Raw genomic sequence first — 16,826 nt, forward strand, 5'->3', positions numbered from 1 at the left:
AAGAAACACCACCGCATGAATAATCATTTAGTATGCATACATATATTGAACATATGGTGTGATTAATTTTCATAAAAATGTTTTATTTTATGTATTTAAAAAGATATAGAATAAGAATTTATTCAGAAAGTAGTCTTCTTACTTTATAAAGTTTAGAAATTCTTCATGATGCATTTCTTTTCTTTTCTTTTTTTTTAAAGATTTTATTTATTTATTCAACAGAGACAGAGACAGCCAGCGAGAGAGGGAACACAAGCAGGGGGAGTGGGAGAGGAAGAAGCAGGCTCATAGCGGAAGAGCCTGATGTGGGGCTCGATCCCCTAACGCCGGGATCACGCCCTGAGCCGAAGGCAGACGCTTAACCGCTGTGCCACCCAGGCGCCCCTTCATGATGCATTTCTAATTGTAGCTATGAAAAAGACAATCACAATGTCCGTACCTGTAGATTTATCTGCAAATAGAAAAGACCATTATTACAATATTATAGGGGACCAGAATATAGACATACCTTGTTTTATTGCAATTTGCTTTACTGAACTTCACAGATAATGTATATTTTACAAGTTGAGTTTGTGGCAACCTTGCATCTAGGGAAGTCTGTTGGCGCCATTTTTCCAACAGCATTTGCTCACATCATGTCTCTGTATCACATTTTGGTAATTCTTGCAATATTCCAAACTTTTCCATTATTATTATATTGTTATGATGATCTATGATCACGGATCTTTGATATTACTTTTGTAATTGTTTTGAGGCTCTATGAACCACAGCCACATAAGATGGCAAAATTTATTGATAAACGTGTGTGTTCTGACTGCTACACTGACTGGCCATTCCTCATCTCTCTCCCTCTCCTCAGGCCTCCCTATTTCCTGAGACAAAACTGTATGGAAATTAGGCCAATTAATAACCCTACAATGGCCCCTACATGTTCAAGTGAAAGGAATTGTCTTATGACTCACTTTAAATCAAGAGCTAGAAATGATTGAGCTTAGTGAGGAAGGCATGTTGAAAGTTCAGACAGGCCAAAAGCTAAGCTCCTTGAGCCAGACAGCCAATGTGTGAATGCAAAGAAAAAATTCTTGAAGGGAATGAGAAGCGCTACTTCAGTGAACATGTGAATGGTAAGAAAGCAAAATAGCCCTATTGCTGATATGGACAAAGTTTTAGTAGTCTGGATAGAAGGTCAAAGCAGTCACAAAACATCTTAATATTCCTTACCCAAAGCCTAATCCAGAGCTAGGCCCTAGAACTCTTGAATTCTATGAAGGATGAGAGAGGGGAGAAAGACCCAAAAGAGATGTTAAAGCTAGCAGAGATTGTTTCATTATGTTTGAGAAAAGAAGCATCTCAATAACATAAGAATGCAAGGTGGAGTAGCAAGTATGGATGTAGAATTGGCCCCAAGTTATCCAAAAAATAGGCAGGATAATTAATGAAGGTGGCTGCAGAAAAAAAACAGATTTTCAATATAGATGAAACAGCCCTTTATTGGAGGAAGATGCCATCTAAGATTTTATTAGCTAGAAAGGAGAAATTAATATCTGGCTTCAAAGCTTCAAAGGACAGGCTGACTTTCTTGTTAGAGCTAATGCAGCCAGTGACTTGTAGTTGAAGTCAATGCTCATTCATATACCATTCCAAAGGTTTCTAGGGCCCTTCAGAATGATGCTCAATCTACTCTGCCTATGTTCTAGAAATGGAACAACAAAGCCTAGATGACAGCACATCTATTTACAACATGGTTTACTGCATATATTAAGCTCACTGTTAAGAACTGCTCAAAAAAAAAAAAATTATTTTCAAAGGACTACTGCCAATTGATAATGCACCTGGTTCCCCAAGATCTCTGTGGGAGACATACAAGATTAATGTTGTTTTCTTTTTTAAATAATAATTTTTTATTATGTTATGTTAGTCACCATACAGTATATCCTTAGTTTTTGATGTAATGTTCCATGATTCATTATTTGTGTATAACACCCAGTGCACCATGCAATATGTGCCCTCCTTAACACCCATCACTGGCCAGATTAATGTTGTTTTCATACCTACTAACACAACATTCATTCTGAAACCCATAGTTCAAGAAGTCATTTTGACTTTCAAGCCTTATTATTTAAGAAATGCATATCATAAAGCTATAGCTGCTAGAAATAATTTCTCTGATGGGTCTAGGCAAAGTACATTTAAAACCTTCTCAAAAGGATTCACCATTAAGATGCCATGTGATTCATGGGTAGAGATTTAAATATCAACATTAATAAGAGTTTGGAAAAAGTTGATTCCCACCTACATGGATGACTTTGAGTTTTCTGAGGTGGGAGCAAGAGAGTCTATTTTAGGCCTATTATTTCTTTTTTGCCAAAATGCTCTGAGATTTTTTTTTTCAAAGTTAATTTTTATTTCTTCATATGTTGCTCAAATATCAATGACTGAGTAAGTTCAATAGAATAATTGTACACACTGTTCACCTTGTCCAAATTAGAGAAAGGCACCTCATTCAAACGAACTCATGATCCTTAGCAATTTTATTTCATTCTGAAACGGCCTCAAAAAATGCTGGTAGGAAAGCCACATGTTCTTTAAAGTTCTCTCTCTCTTTTTTTAAAGTTCATGATACAGGAACTTTATTATGAATATCTGTCATAGTTGTAATTATATAATTTTGTATCTTTTATTTTTTATAGTAATTTTTTATTATGTTATGTTAGTCACCATACAGTATAGCCTTAGTTTTTGATGTAATGTTCCATGATTCATTATTTGCATATAACACCCAGTGTACCATGCAATATGTGCCCTCCTTAATGAAGTTCTCTTGCTATGACATCTTTCCTTAATTTCTAATAAACATTTTTGTTAATTTGTTAGGGTTATTGTTAAGCATTTCAGAATTTTATAAGTAAGTTATGATTTATTTCTCTAGAAGACATTTATTGGGTGTGGAGGGAATGAAAGTATAAAATATTCTTAACTTCCTAAAAGTCAAAAGGCAAAACTACAACGTGTACTTTCTCAGGACCTTGACAGTTCTTGTAAACTGTGGAAACTAATGTTTTTTCTTTTGTTATTTATTTCCTTCATAAGAACTCAAATACTTAGATTGTCAATAATAGCCTTTAAAAAAAAGGAATAATTTGATGCTAAAGTTAAGTGGAAATGATGACGTATATTTGAAATATGTCATGAATAAATTAATTTTTTCACACGTAGAATAAACAAAGATGAATGAAGGAGAAGACATTATGCAGACTTATCAGAGATCACTATAAATAAGAAAAAGGGAAAAGTGGGCATTCAGTAGCCAAATTATGCAGTAAGAGAGAAAACAGTCCTCTATTCTGGAGTTTTACCAGGAAATTTATCAGTGTCTTTCAAAAATCCTTTCAGATATCATGTAGATTGAACTTATAAGAGTGCAAAGAACTACGCATTTTATGGCCACTTAAGAATGTAATTTCTGGGGCACCTGAGTGGCTTAGTCATTAAGCGTCTGCCTTCGGCTCAGGGCCTGATGCCAGGATCCTGGTATCAATCCCCACATCAGGCTCCATGCTCTGCACTGGGAGCCTGCTTCTTCCTCTCCCACTCCCCCTGCTTATGTTCTCCCTCTCGCCTGCTGTCTTTCTCTCTGTGTCAAATAAATAAATAAAATCTTTAAAAAAAAAGAATGTAATTTCTGATTCTCGTTCTCCTAAGGAGGGCACATGATGTGATGAACACTGGGTCTTATATGCAACTGATGAATTACTGAACTCTACATCTGAAATTAATGATGTTCTATATTTTGCTAATTGAATTTAAATTTAAAAAAGAAAGAAAAGAAAAAGATTCTCTCTCTTCCTCTACCTCTACTCTCCTCCCACTGTCTAAGAAAAATAAAATAAAATAGCAATTATCGATTATAAATACATAAATAAAAAAATAAAAGGTATAAGTACTCTTCACTAAATTCAAATTTAGAAAAAAATGTTTTGATTTTATGTAAGAACTGTGAATTAAAACTCAGTAAATCTGCTTCCTTAACCATAAAATTAGTTGGTAATATAAGGATTAGGATGCAAACTAAAAATTAACAGTATATTTAAAAGAACACTGTAAATTAGAAAGTATGTTCCTGCTTAGTTATTTAATAATTACAGGAGAGGAAAGCAATTTTCTCTCTACCCTTCTGAATTCTTGGCTGAGATTCTTGTAATAAAAGACAGATTAACAAGAGAAACAGAAGTTCGTTAACATGTATGCCTTACGTGTACATGCAAAATACCCAGGGAAAAATGTGTAACTCTCTGAGGTGTTCTAAACCACCAGCTTAAATACCGTATTCAAGAGAGCCGGTGGTGGCTCAGGTGGGACAGTTGCCAGGGATGGCAGAGCATGAGGATGGAGCAGGTGTCTGGGCTTCTCTCCCGGACCCTGAGCAGGGTCCCCTAACTCTCCTGCCTCTTTGAGTGGGGAACTGCCGGTCAGCCCCGGATCATGGAAGAGAACGTGCTAGATATTATGATTTGATTAAATCTAGGATCCAGAGAAGCCCAATACTTAGAAGAGCTCGAAGTGGTAATGGTAAGTAGTATGGACGTTCAGGAGAGAAAGGATAGCTATTTGGTTGCTATCAGGTTCAGGCCAACAGTACCTCACTGCTGTTCGGCAACCCTTAGTGGGCTGTGCTTAAGAGTAAAACCTCAGTGTTTTTTTACCATTTAAAGGTAAGTTGGAAATCTGCATTTCTGAAGGAACCCACTCAGCAGAGGAAGACAACAACAGGAAGATAAATGACAAAGAGCAAGTGGCACTGCAATGGAAAACACTACTTTACAGGAAATCCTGTACTAGTGTATCCTGGAACCTAATAGCTGTTTTAAGAGCCACTTAACTTTAATTGTTTGATATATTTGTTTAAATTCTTTGTAAAATGTAAGATTCATGTTTAATACATAGGTGATTTGTACCTCAAAGCATTTTTTTAACAGATGATTTGCAATCAAGTTTTAATTATAGGTAGTGCATAGTTGGTTCAGTGTATAACATTCTCAGGATTTGTAACACTTAAATGACCAGACAGAAAAACATCTTGTAGTTATTATGTGTCAGATGAGATGCTATTTTTCTGATGCCTCCCCTGATACTACTTTTCATGTCAAATATTTACTCTGCCCAAATGTATTCAATTTAAATCATAACTGTAGAATAAATAAAACAGAGATGATTCTTGTAATAAATACATACATATATACCATATTCAGCTAAAGACAAAATAGAAAAGGATGTGCTTATCAGAAAAAATAAGGTAAACAAGACTAAGTTTTGTTATGCAGACTTGTCTATGCCTTCTCTATTGATTAGAGTCTCATGTGACTTAGAATCATCTTTCTCCTCCTGTTACAGAGAGGAAGATATGCTTATAAGGATGTACCCCTCTATAAATATAAGTTTTCCTTTTATATTCTTTCTATAAAAGAGATGACTTCTCAGTTTCAGAGCTTCTCCTGTGTCTACTGTTTTTTAGAACAATCAGTTCAAAATAATCCTGTACCAAAGAGGTATATTTGGGGATGGCACATTCTGCTACCTTTCATAATATTAACATTTAGGTAAATAAAAATATAGCTATTCTTTCCAAAATATTAGAAGGAATAAACAATCAAACTTCATTCACACAACAAGGAGAAAATGACCTCTGGGCATAACCCTTAAGAAAATCCATATGACATTACAAAATTAAAAAAAAAAAAAAGGTGTCCTAAGCAACATGAATTAGGAAAATTCAAAGATGATTTTTATTCAAAAATATTTTTTCTCAATTGAATGTAAATTAAGATCTGCAAAATCATGAAAATAAAAGTTTCAAAGGTTTTATAAAAAAATTCCAAGGTTTTATAAAATTGTATTTGTTTATTCAGGATCTAAATAGAAGCAGCATATGACAACTGCCTATTTTAGATTTTCCAGTTTAGCCTAATCAAACAGTATGTCTTGAATTTTTAATTTTAGCTTTTCATGAATTTCTGCATTTTTTTCCAGGTTAGAATACTATTTATAGGAAGATAATGTTCTTTCCCTGGGAAATTAGATCTATATTGTCTCTAAAAATTCAGTAGGGAGCAGTTTTATCAGGATGGTACATCTTCTTGTTTTATTCTATTTCTCACTGAAATAGTGGCATGTGTCTGAATGGCCACACTTGGCTTCCCTGCTGCCATTACAAATGAGTATGAAGCCATTTCCCTGGTGGAAATAGCTCGAAGACTGACATTTCATTATAATGAAGGGAGCTGGTGTTCCTCCAAATACAATGCCACTAAATTCTTCCCCACTTCCCCACTTTTCTGATTAAGAACCTCAAGGAGGATAAGAACTGAGATGAAGTTTACATTAATGTAGGACCATTCCATTTGTAATTGTAACTTTTTATATAATTACATCTAGGCCCCTAATGGCCTTCATACTTAATGTTCATCAACCTTACAATATTTGTCAAAGATCCAAAACAGTGCTGGATTTTTAAGTAAAAAATTTAATTCAAACTAATATTTTTTTCTTAGTTGTAATTTATTCACCTCTGGCTGACATTAGATGGGAATACATTTTATGGATAATGAAAATTAATTTGCTAAGTTAAGAAAAAAATATTTCTCCAGTCATTTGACTGCACAAGCTTGTTTTTCTAAATTAACTCTTTTATTGTTTGTTTTTAAGTAGGCTCCATGCCCACCATGGAGCTCAACACAGGGCTTGAACTCAGGGCCCTGAGACCAAGACCTGAGCTGAGATCAAGAGTGGACACTTAACCCACTGAGCCACCCAGGCATCCCTGAATTAACTCTTTCAATCAAGTATTCACATATTTTGTACTAAGCATAAATGAATCTGTCTCCTTGCCTTTTGTAGATGCATATGTTGCTTTAGTAAATGTATAGTTTCATTTGTAGTAGTACAATAAGAAGGTAGATACTGTATTTTTTCCAATTGCCAGAAATTAAAAGTCTCACAATATAGAAAACTAAAATTATTTTCTTAGTCCTATTTAGCAGACACATCATGAAAGAAAGTACTTTGCCTTCATACTTTTTCTAGTGGAACTTATTTTTTTCTCTCTCCCCCCCCACTTTTTTTTCTGTTAGTGATTTTGGCAATGTAATAAAAAATTCATTTATTCTTTCCTCTATTTAGTCAACAGTTCTTACATCCTTATCTGACTAGCTACTACATAAAATAATCCAAACAAAACCTGTGAGCCTTAAAAATTCTATCATCAGTTAATTTGTGTCAATTCTATTCTAATAATGAATAATAGAGAGTATATTTGAAAATAACCAAGTGAGTTTGTAATGGTAGATACCTAAACATTTGATAAAGTTTATCTGTTAAAACATTTCATCAAACTCATCAGATATCTTCTTTTAAATTCTGATATTTATTAAACCAAGGTATAAATGAAAAAAAACAAATCTGTATAATGAAAATAACTCATTTTCAATCCTCTCTTATTTTAAGTCTATATGCTTTAAAATGAAAGTGACAATATTCACAGAATTTTGAAAAAATAAAATAAATAAACATTTAATGACATTCTTGGTTAAACAGAATTTCTTCAGAGAGCTTTTTTAAAAAAAAGTTATAAAATTTAAAATTGATTATTTAATGGTTTTTGAAGATTATTTTACCTGAACAGCTGTGTTCGGTTTAGCCACGCAATTGTATTCAATTCCACTCAGTGTTTGATTCTGTTTCTACTTGATTCTCAGCTGCTTATCCTGCATGTGCATCAAGGGTTGATGCAAGATCAAATTTGTTTCCGTTTCATAGATTTGATGAAAATTTTCTATTTATTATCTTGGATTAAGTGCTATAAAAACATTGAGAATTAAAATATTTTATTTCTTTGCTAAATATATACCTACATATTAAGCAGTAGCTATGAAAGAGTAATTTGAACAGTCTTGTCTTCTTCTTCTCACTGGATAATTTACACTGTAGATGGAACATTTTTTTCTAAGCCTCAGTGAATTGCCATAGTCCTTTCTAAGGTTGGATCAACTTCTAATATGTTATCCTGTGAATTTTCATTGTCATGAAACATCTTTGAGAATTTCCTCAATGTGAAATTTGACTGACCTCACTTCCCTGAAACATCTTCATCCTTTTTTGTTTGTTTCCTCATTTTTGCTGATAAGTTCACCTTTACTAAAATTCCTTGACTGCATATCTCAAGTGTCTGAAACCATGGCAGTGTCAATATTCCCACCCTCTATTTCTTGTAGAATTCCATTTATGTTACATTTGAATTGAACTTCTAGTGTTGGCTTTTTACTTTACTGAATTCATACTTTTGTTGGCCAATTCCTTCTTTCTGTTGCCTATCTTGTAAAATGTCACTTGGCTTTATCCCTGGGAGAAAGAAAGCAACGCAACTACATGCTTCTTGTTTGTATGGGCTGAAGAAAAGATGGGAAGTGACCACCACAATCAGACTTCAAAGTACACAAATATAACTGGTTATGATGAACAGATCATTTACATGGCGATTTGCCAACTGAAGAACTAGCTGTGAAGTTTGCACTTTATTGCAATTGATCACGGTTAATACACCTGCATAACAAATTTGAATCAAATTTTTGGGGGGGCTGATTTTAACTAACAATGTTAAGTAGAATTTGTGAACCTCAGAACCATGCAAAGCAAGGACAGCATCCATAGCTTCAGATAGAAACAATTTTAAAAATCCAAATATACATTTCCTTTGTGATCTGTGTACACTGAAAAATGACCCCCGAATAACAACAAAAATATATCATATTTCCTCCATTTAACCAAAAAGAGGTTTTATGGATATTTTTCTCCATCTCTCTAATCCTGTTCATCCTAAATGTGTTATTGTGTGCATTTCGAATGACAGATACAAAGAGACTTAATTTTCAAGGCAAGTTTATTGTGTAGTAATATTCTTGGTTATCCTTATGAATATTTGAAATCTGTGCCTATTTTTGCTTATTTTTTATAAACTCACACAGATCTTATATTTCTCTCTCACTGTTACACAAGCAAACAACAAATGAGTTCAATTCTGGAACACTTTTGGTACACTTTGTCAATGTCTAGAAACTCGTCAATTCTTTACATTTTTTGACTCGTGTATGTAGCAGAGATGTATAAGTTAGTGTATATCACAGGTACTCTTGCCAGAGTCAAAATAGAAACAGGAGGAGAAAATTATTCTGCCACTCTCACACCACTGTATTTTATTCTTAAATCATTGCAACCAATTACCGGAAAATGTAGCTGATGAAGAAAATGTTTCCTCCCAGTGGGAACAGTATTTTTGATATTCAGAGTCCTTTAGTCGTGAATTAAAGTACTCCCTTAAGATTTGTTCATTCAGTTTCCTGGCAGGGTCCACTCACACAAACTGTGAAATGGCAGGGGGTCATCAAGCAAATGTCTGGTTAGAAAACGTTTCATGGTAATCTAGTGGCATGCCAATATCAAACGTAGGAACAAACAAGGCAAGGATTAAGGAGCCACATCAAACGTAGGAACAAACAAGGCAAGGATTAAGGAGCACGGAAAGGTCAGGAAAGCAAATGTTCCCTCTCAAGTACAGGCAAGCTGGTGAACAAATGTATTTGATACAAGCAAAGTTGACAGTTCTCATTTTGGAAGGTCCCACGGTTACTGTGTAATCTGTATTTCACTCAAATGCTATTCTTTTCTTCCCTAATGTTTCTATAAAAATGTTGTCATTGCTAATATTTCTAACACTTCAGAAATAAAAAATCTCGAAAGGAGGTAGATTAGTGGCAAAGGCAGAGATTACTTAAAAAACACACACACAAACTTGAAATATAATCAGATATTTTTTCCTTTTATACCCCTGTCCCATTTCCTAAATTAGACATGAAATAAGTCACTTCAACATAACTTCAACATAAATTGAAGTTATATATATATATATATGTGTGTGTGTGTGTGTATATATATATATAACTTAAGGGTGTAATCCTCCTTCCCTTAGTAACTTACTCATTTCATGTTATTTATCTTACTCCAAATGCATCTGTAAATGATGGAGTATTAATTAAGCTTTTTCCTATTACTCTGAATTTGAAGAAGTTGAAACAATTATTAACTAGGGGTCAAAGATGAAGAAAGCAGTTTTTAAGTGCTGTACATTCTAAAGAGACCCACCAGTCACCGAGGCAGGTATTAACTACAGGCTTACCAAAAGATGGAAAGAAGTATCCACCAAGTACTGCGTCAATACCCCACTTCCCAAAATAAGACCCATAAAATAGAGGAACACACTTTGCCTCCTTTCCTGGGTCAGCCAAAGGGAAGCTAGTTCTAAGAGTGCCACATAAAAATAAACATGTTTAAGATGATGAGGCTAATACCTTGTTTCCTGGTTACTCTTCTAATGAGCTTGACAATCTAAGGGACTACCACCCTTGGGGCGTCTTGATATGTGACCCCTGAATTTGAGAAGNGAGGCTAATACCTTGTTTCCTGGTTACTCTTCTAATGAGCTTGACAATCTAAGGGACTACCACCCTTGGGGCATCTTGATATGTGACCCCTGAATTTGAGAAGGTTTTAAACTGAGACTGGTGCCTACTTCTTTCCAAGATGCAAGGTTTAAAGAAATAACCCATTCACTCTTCTCCTGGTTGGGGTCTAAAACCTTGGGCGGGTCAGCAATACTTGCAAAACTTAACTCCCACACCCGGCCTCTCTCTTCAGTGTGGACACCCTTACCTCAGTGGAGCTCTTACACCCAGGGCTAGCACTGGGATGTCCTCTCTCTGGGCAACCAAAGCTTCTCAAACCAATTTATACTATCTCAGAAGGCACAAAAAGTGCTTCTTTCTGCCTACTTTATCTGTACTGGATATTGATAAAATTTTTAAAATGTGGCAGTATGATAAATGAATCCTGGTGTCTGTTCATGTATTAATTTGTATTCTTAATAAATAATGTTCACATATTGGATATTTGTATTTTATATGAAATATCAGTTCATTGTTTGCCTTCTTTTTTGTAGAGGTGCTTAGTCCTTTTTACTATGTTGATTTCTAACTATCTTTCTAATTTAATTAGCCTTTCCCTGCATTTTTTAAAGTGTGCCATTTTTTGTTTACTTATTGTTTAAGAAGAGAAGCATTTGATTATTATATAGATAAATACATATTTCTATATTTTGCAGAATGCTTAGAAATGCCCTCTAAAACCAAATTTATAAAGATAGTTATGGCTAAATTGGAGTACACATGAGNTCTAACTATCTTTCTAATTTAATTAGCCTTTCCCTGCATTTTTTAAAGTGTGCCATTTTTTGTTTACTTATTGTTTAAGAAGAGAAGCATTTGATGATTATATAGATAAATACATATTTCTATATTTTGCAGAATGCTTAGAAATGCCCTCTAAAACCAAAATTATAAAGATAGTTATGGCTAAATTGGAGTACACGTGAACATAATCTAGCATTCTAAGAAAAATGTGATAAAATATTATTGTTTCCACATTAACTGATAAGTTTTCCCATCATTTATTGAATAGTAAAACTTACCACTACTAGAATCAATTTTGTCTCTACCTTAAAATAAATTATCTCATGTATTTGTATTTATTTTAGATATTTTAATTACTTTTATTGACTCATCTATTCCTTTGTTCTTTAAGGTTTCAATTACCATAGTCTTATATCTTGTTCTGTCTTATAGTAGGAATATACCTTTTTGTTAATCTCTTCTTATGTGAATTTTCATGGTTACTTGCATTCATTAATCACTGACTTACTTTATCAGATGAACTTTAGATCTATCCTGTTAACTACTTCTTCCCTCAAAAAATGTATTGATTTTTTTAAAAAAATGTTGGTTGCTTTGCATTCCAAAATAATTTAAAGGGAATTTACAATTTTACAACACTGAAATATATATATTTTTTTTTTTGAGAGAGAGAGGATGGGGAAAGGGAAAGGGGGAGGGAGAGGGAGAGAGAATCTTAAGCAGGCTCCATACCCAGCATAGAGCCCAATGCAACCCTCCATGTCATGACCCTGAGATCATAACCTTAGCCAAAATCAAGAGTCTGATCCTCAACTGACTGGGTTACCTAGGTGCCCTGAGTTATCATTTCTAAAGACAAATTAATTCAGGTCACTTATATTTTCATCTCTTTTATATTTTTCCTTCATACTTGTCCTTTTTGTTTCTTAAGATAGACATAAATATTTGTAAAATATCGCAGAGGAAGCTTGGCTACAGATAGTCTTATAAACTTGTATTTTTCTTCATTTTTTCAGCTTTATTGAAGTATAATTGAAAATTAAAATTGTATGTAGTTAAGATGTACTTGATGTTTTTGTATAAACATACAGTTGCGAAATAATCACCACAATCAAGCTAATTAACATATCCATCCCTTTACATAGTTACCATTTCTTTCTCCTTCCCTTTCCTTCTTGTTTTTTGTCTTTTCTTTCTCTTCCTTTTGTTGTGGTGAGAATGCTTAAGATCTAAAACCTCTTACAAATTTCAAGTACACCATACAGTATTTATAGTCATCATACTGTACATTAGATCTCCAGAATTTATTCATCTTACATAACTGAAAATTTGTGTCCTTGACCAAAGTATCCCCATTCTCCCTCCCCCTAGACCTTTACAATTACCATTCTATTCTGCTTCTATGAGCTTGATTATTTTAGAGTCCGCACATAAACCAGATCATGCAGTATTTGTCTTTCTGTATCTCACTTATTTTACTTAGCATAATATTCTCCAGATTCATCCATGTTTTCACTAATAGCAAAATTTCCTTCCTTTTTTTTTTTTTTAAGATTTATTTATCTTAAGGGGGAAGGGGCATAGGGAGAAAATCTTTAAGCAGACTCCCCACTGAGTATAGGTCCAGGTGCCAGGCTTAGTCTCAGGACACTGAGATTATGACCTGACACAAAACCAAGAGTATGAGGCTTAACCAACTGAGCCACCCCAGTGCCCTAGAATTTCCTTCCTTTTTAATGCTAACAGTCCATCATATTCATACATAAATCCTTTATTTATTCATTGTTTTAAACAAATTAAAGCAAACTTGTCTCTGGAAAGAGAGCAAAATCACAAATAATGAATCATGGAACATTGCATCAAAAATTGGGGATGTACTGTGCAGTGACTAATATAGCAAAATAAAAATTATAAAAAGAAAAAAAGAAAAAAAAAGAAAGCAAAGTCAGCGAGAGACTGTGTTCATGTACTTAAGATGGGAAGGAGAACTCAGATATATAAGAAAGACAGAACCAAGCCTACACAGAGAAATTTGAAAACTTGTGAATATATTCACAGAAGAACAATAAGAATAACAAAATTTACCAATGAAACTACATTAACACTTTACTTCATGCGCAATTCAAGGATGCAAATTATTAAAATTTAAAATATTATGTTTATTTAAAATATTATATTTATCTTATTGAATTTGAAAAGCCTAAAGAAAATATTAATATTCTCTGATGGTAAGATATTTAGAATTGTTTACAATAACAATCTTGTTTTTAAAGAAAAGATATTGCACAGTTGTAAAAGCTGGGCTAAATAAATTGTGGCATAAGCCTATCATCAACTATTGGGTAGCTTTAAGTAGGCAGGGTTTTATGTACAGACTCAGGCTTCTGATTGTCTAGTTCAAATTCTCACCTTCACATTATTGTGAGTCCAGGGCTAAGTTCTTAATGTGTCTCTAACTGTGTCTTTATCAGTAAAAGGCAATCGATGGTGACAATCATGCCAACTATCTCATAAAGCAGCTATAAAGATTAAATGTTGTAACACAAGCCTTGGCTAAGGACGGTTTTTGACTCATTCTGAACAACTAACGTATGATCTCTATTGATGAAAATAATGCCACAGAAATTCTTGTACTAAAAAGAAAGTACATTGTTTCTAGTTTTTGAGTTAAAAATATGAAAAACGGTGTTTTATAACTGTTTTTCTTAAATATGCTCGCTCCCCTGAGTGGGGCTCAAACTCATGACCCTGAGCTCAAGAGCCCCATGCTCCACTGACTGAGCCAGGCAGAGGCCTCTTTTATATCATTTTTTAATGTTAGAAAAACAAAAATATTACAGATAGTTATCTCTACAATGTGGAATTATGTCTATTTTTATTATTTTTCCCCTCTATAAAGTAAATTTACAGTACAGTAAAAAATCTAAATAAAGTTAAATTACTAATATGATCCAAACAAAAAATGCTTCTCAGAAAGTCCGTATCTTAAAAAAAACAATCCCAGTTATTGTTGGTTTGATAAATGTAAGGAAATAAAATATAAACATGAATTAGAAATTGAAGTTTTAGTAAGATACTTTTTAGAAATCTAGAATTACATGAGTAAAATAACCAGATATGTAATATCTCAATTACACACTTCATAATATCAGAAATATTTGGTATAGTTATCAATAATAAACATAATGTGTTTTCTCCATCAATCTTTGCAACCTAGACAGGAGAAAAACAAAAGAAAAATTTTTAAAAAGGTCTGAATAAGAGAAAAAAAAATAGCTTATTAGATACACAGAACCTGAGTCTGATTTGCCAAGAATTGCAGAAAACATTATATGCTTCACATGCGCATTTCCTAATGCCTATTTCTTTTCAATAAATAATGACTAGAATTATTCACATTATAACAGGACCAAAATGGAAATTACTCTCATGCTTGACAATTCTCATGGCCATAAAGTGAGAAGAAACGTGTGCTATTTTATGTTGCACTATTCTCTGTAGAATAACTCAAGTTAGCTAGCACGTGAAAGACAGAAGGAGAAAAAATATGCAATGGGCAGCGAATTTCTTGAGAGGTGATAATCAGCACTCAGCTAAATAGAGTGGAGCTCAGTCAGGATGAAGAAAGTGAAAGACTATTCAAATACACTTCTGCCCACTTAAATGGTCCCCATAAAGAAAATATTAATAGGCGGGCGTGCCATGTACTATTATTACCTTCCCAAAATTTGCTATAACATTTAATATGATTTTGAATTATCTCTCAAGATGGCATTTAAATATGTTTTCTATTTAAAATGCACACCTTTATGATGTTTCTTTTATTTTCCTCGCTGTGGCTCTTCTCCATCGAGCTTTTTCATGTAAATTGCTGGCTGCCTATTATTTGTTGTTTCAGCCATTCCCTACTTCCTTGCTTCTGTATATTATTTTGTTACATGTCTCAGGAGAAAGGAATTTTAATAACTTTTATTTTAACCATATTCTTCATTTTTATTTTTGTGCTGGGAGCTTACATGCTTTTATATATTACCATAGTTTATGCTGGAAGATTTTAATTTTTAATAAGTATTTTTCTACTGCATAATCTGTTTTTCCAGAACTTTGTGTTTAGAGATAAGATATTTTCCCCTTAAGTTGTCATGTTTTTAAAGATTAATTGACTCGTTTTAATCTTGCCATTGTACTGAACAACAGAGTCCAAAATCAAGTTTAGGTCAAAGTTTTATAAATAGCTATGTTGTTTTTCTTTTCTTTCTTTTTTTTTTTTTTTTTTTTTTTTTTTTTTTTTTTTTTTTTGGTGAAAGAAGACAACAAACATTTCCAGATGATATTTTTTGAGGACAAAAAATAATTTAAAATTCTTGAAAAGTATATATCCCTATATATACACACATACACATACCCACATATTACTTTCTGACAATGCCAATGAATTATTTAAAATTTTTAAAAAGATACATTTTCCATTAAAAATATAGTGTTATGGTATGATAAAATGTATATTCTAAACTCCTCTCTAAATGCTTTAAATATATTGCTAATACCTCATACAACTCTGTGACTTAAGCTCTTGCATTTATTTACCCTATTTTACATAAAAGAAAGCAAAAGTTAGAGAGACTGAGTAACCAATGTAAGATCATATAGAAGTTAAGTAGCAGATCCCAGACCGTCTAGCTCCAGAGCACATAACTTGCATTTGTTATTGCCATTGTTACATTCCTTAAGAAGTTAACCAGGAAATAAAATTCTTAGAACTGGGTATATTTAGAATGAGCCCTCTTAAGAGGTAATAAAAATAGCTAATAAATATTGAGAATTTTCAGTGCAAGAATTGTTCTAATGATATTACATTTAATACCATTACATGAATGAAATAATTTAACCCATAACATAGGGGTCATTGTATCCTGATTTTAGAGATAAGTCTCCTAAGGCTTAAATGAGATTAACTAATCAATCTAAGGTTACTCTACTTGAAGTGGTAATGCCAGGGAGGATTCTAACTCAGGAAATTTGGTTCCAGAAGGCACAGTTGTTAACAAGAGATCCCAGTTTAACCTTTCTCACTTATATCCGTTGGTTGCTCACTGGTCCACATGTGAATGAGCAGTATCTAATGGTTTGCACTTAGATTTAAATCACTGCTTTAGGCTATATAGGGAGGCTGACTTTAAGACTTTTCCATTCTGAGAGATATGATGTTACTCCTGGAATTCTTAAAGGTCTTGTGCCAAATTAGTGGAAGCAATCCTTCAAAGAAGAGCAACCATGAACCAAATTCAAGACTTAACAAAGGTTACATGGATGCTTGAAATAAACATTCAAAGTGGGGCACTGCTAAGAGAAACATGGCTACAGGAAAATGCCAGTTTTTGTAAATAAATGCAAACACACAAAACATAACATTTCATAGATAGAACTTCTATGTGTCTAGAAATTATGTACATACATGGGAATGTCATTTTCTGACTAAAAAATCCAAAGAACATGGTGTTTTAACTCTTAGTATGGAGGTACCTTTGCCTG

General features: G+C 33.3%; 1 pseudogene; it reads left to right on the forward strand.

Moving 5' to 3' along the window:
- The first annotated feature begins 4,386 nt into the window (after nt 1-4,386).
- On the forward strand, nt 4,387-4,893 carry LOC100465795 (annotated as a pseudogene).
- The last annotated feature ends 11,933 nt before the right edge of the window (nt 4,894-16,826 follow it).

The sequence above is a fragment of the Ailuropoda melanoleuca genome, chromosome 1 (assembly GCF_002007445.2).
Source record: "Ailuropoda melanoleuca isolate Jingjing chromosome 1, ASM200744v2, whole genome shotgun sequence".
Taxonomy (NCBI): Eukaryota; Metazoa; Chordata; class Mammalia; order Carnivora; family Ursidae; genus Ailuropoda; species Ailuropoda melanoleuca.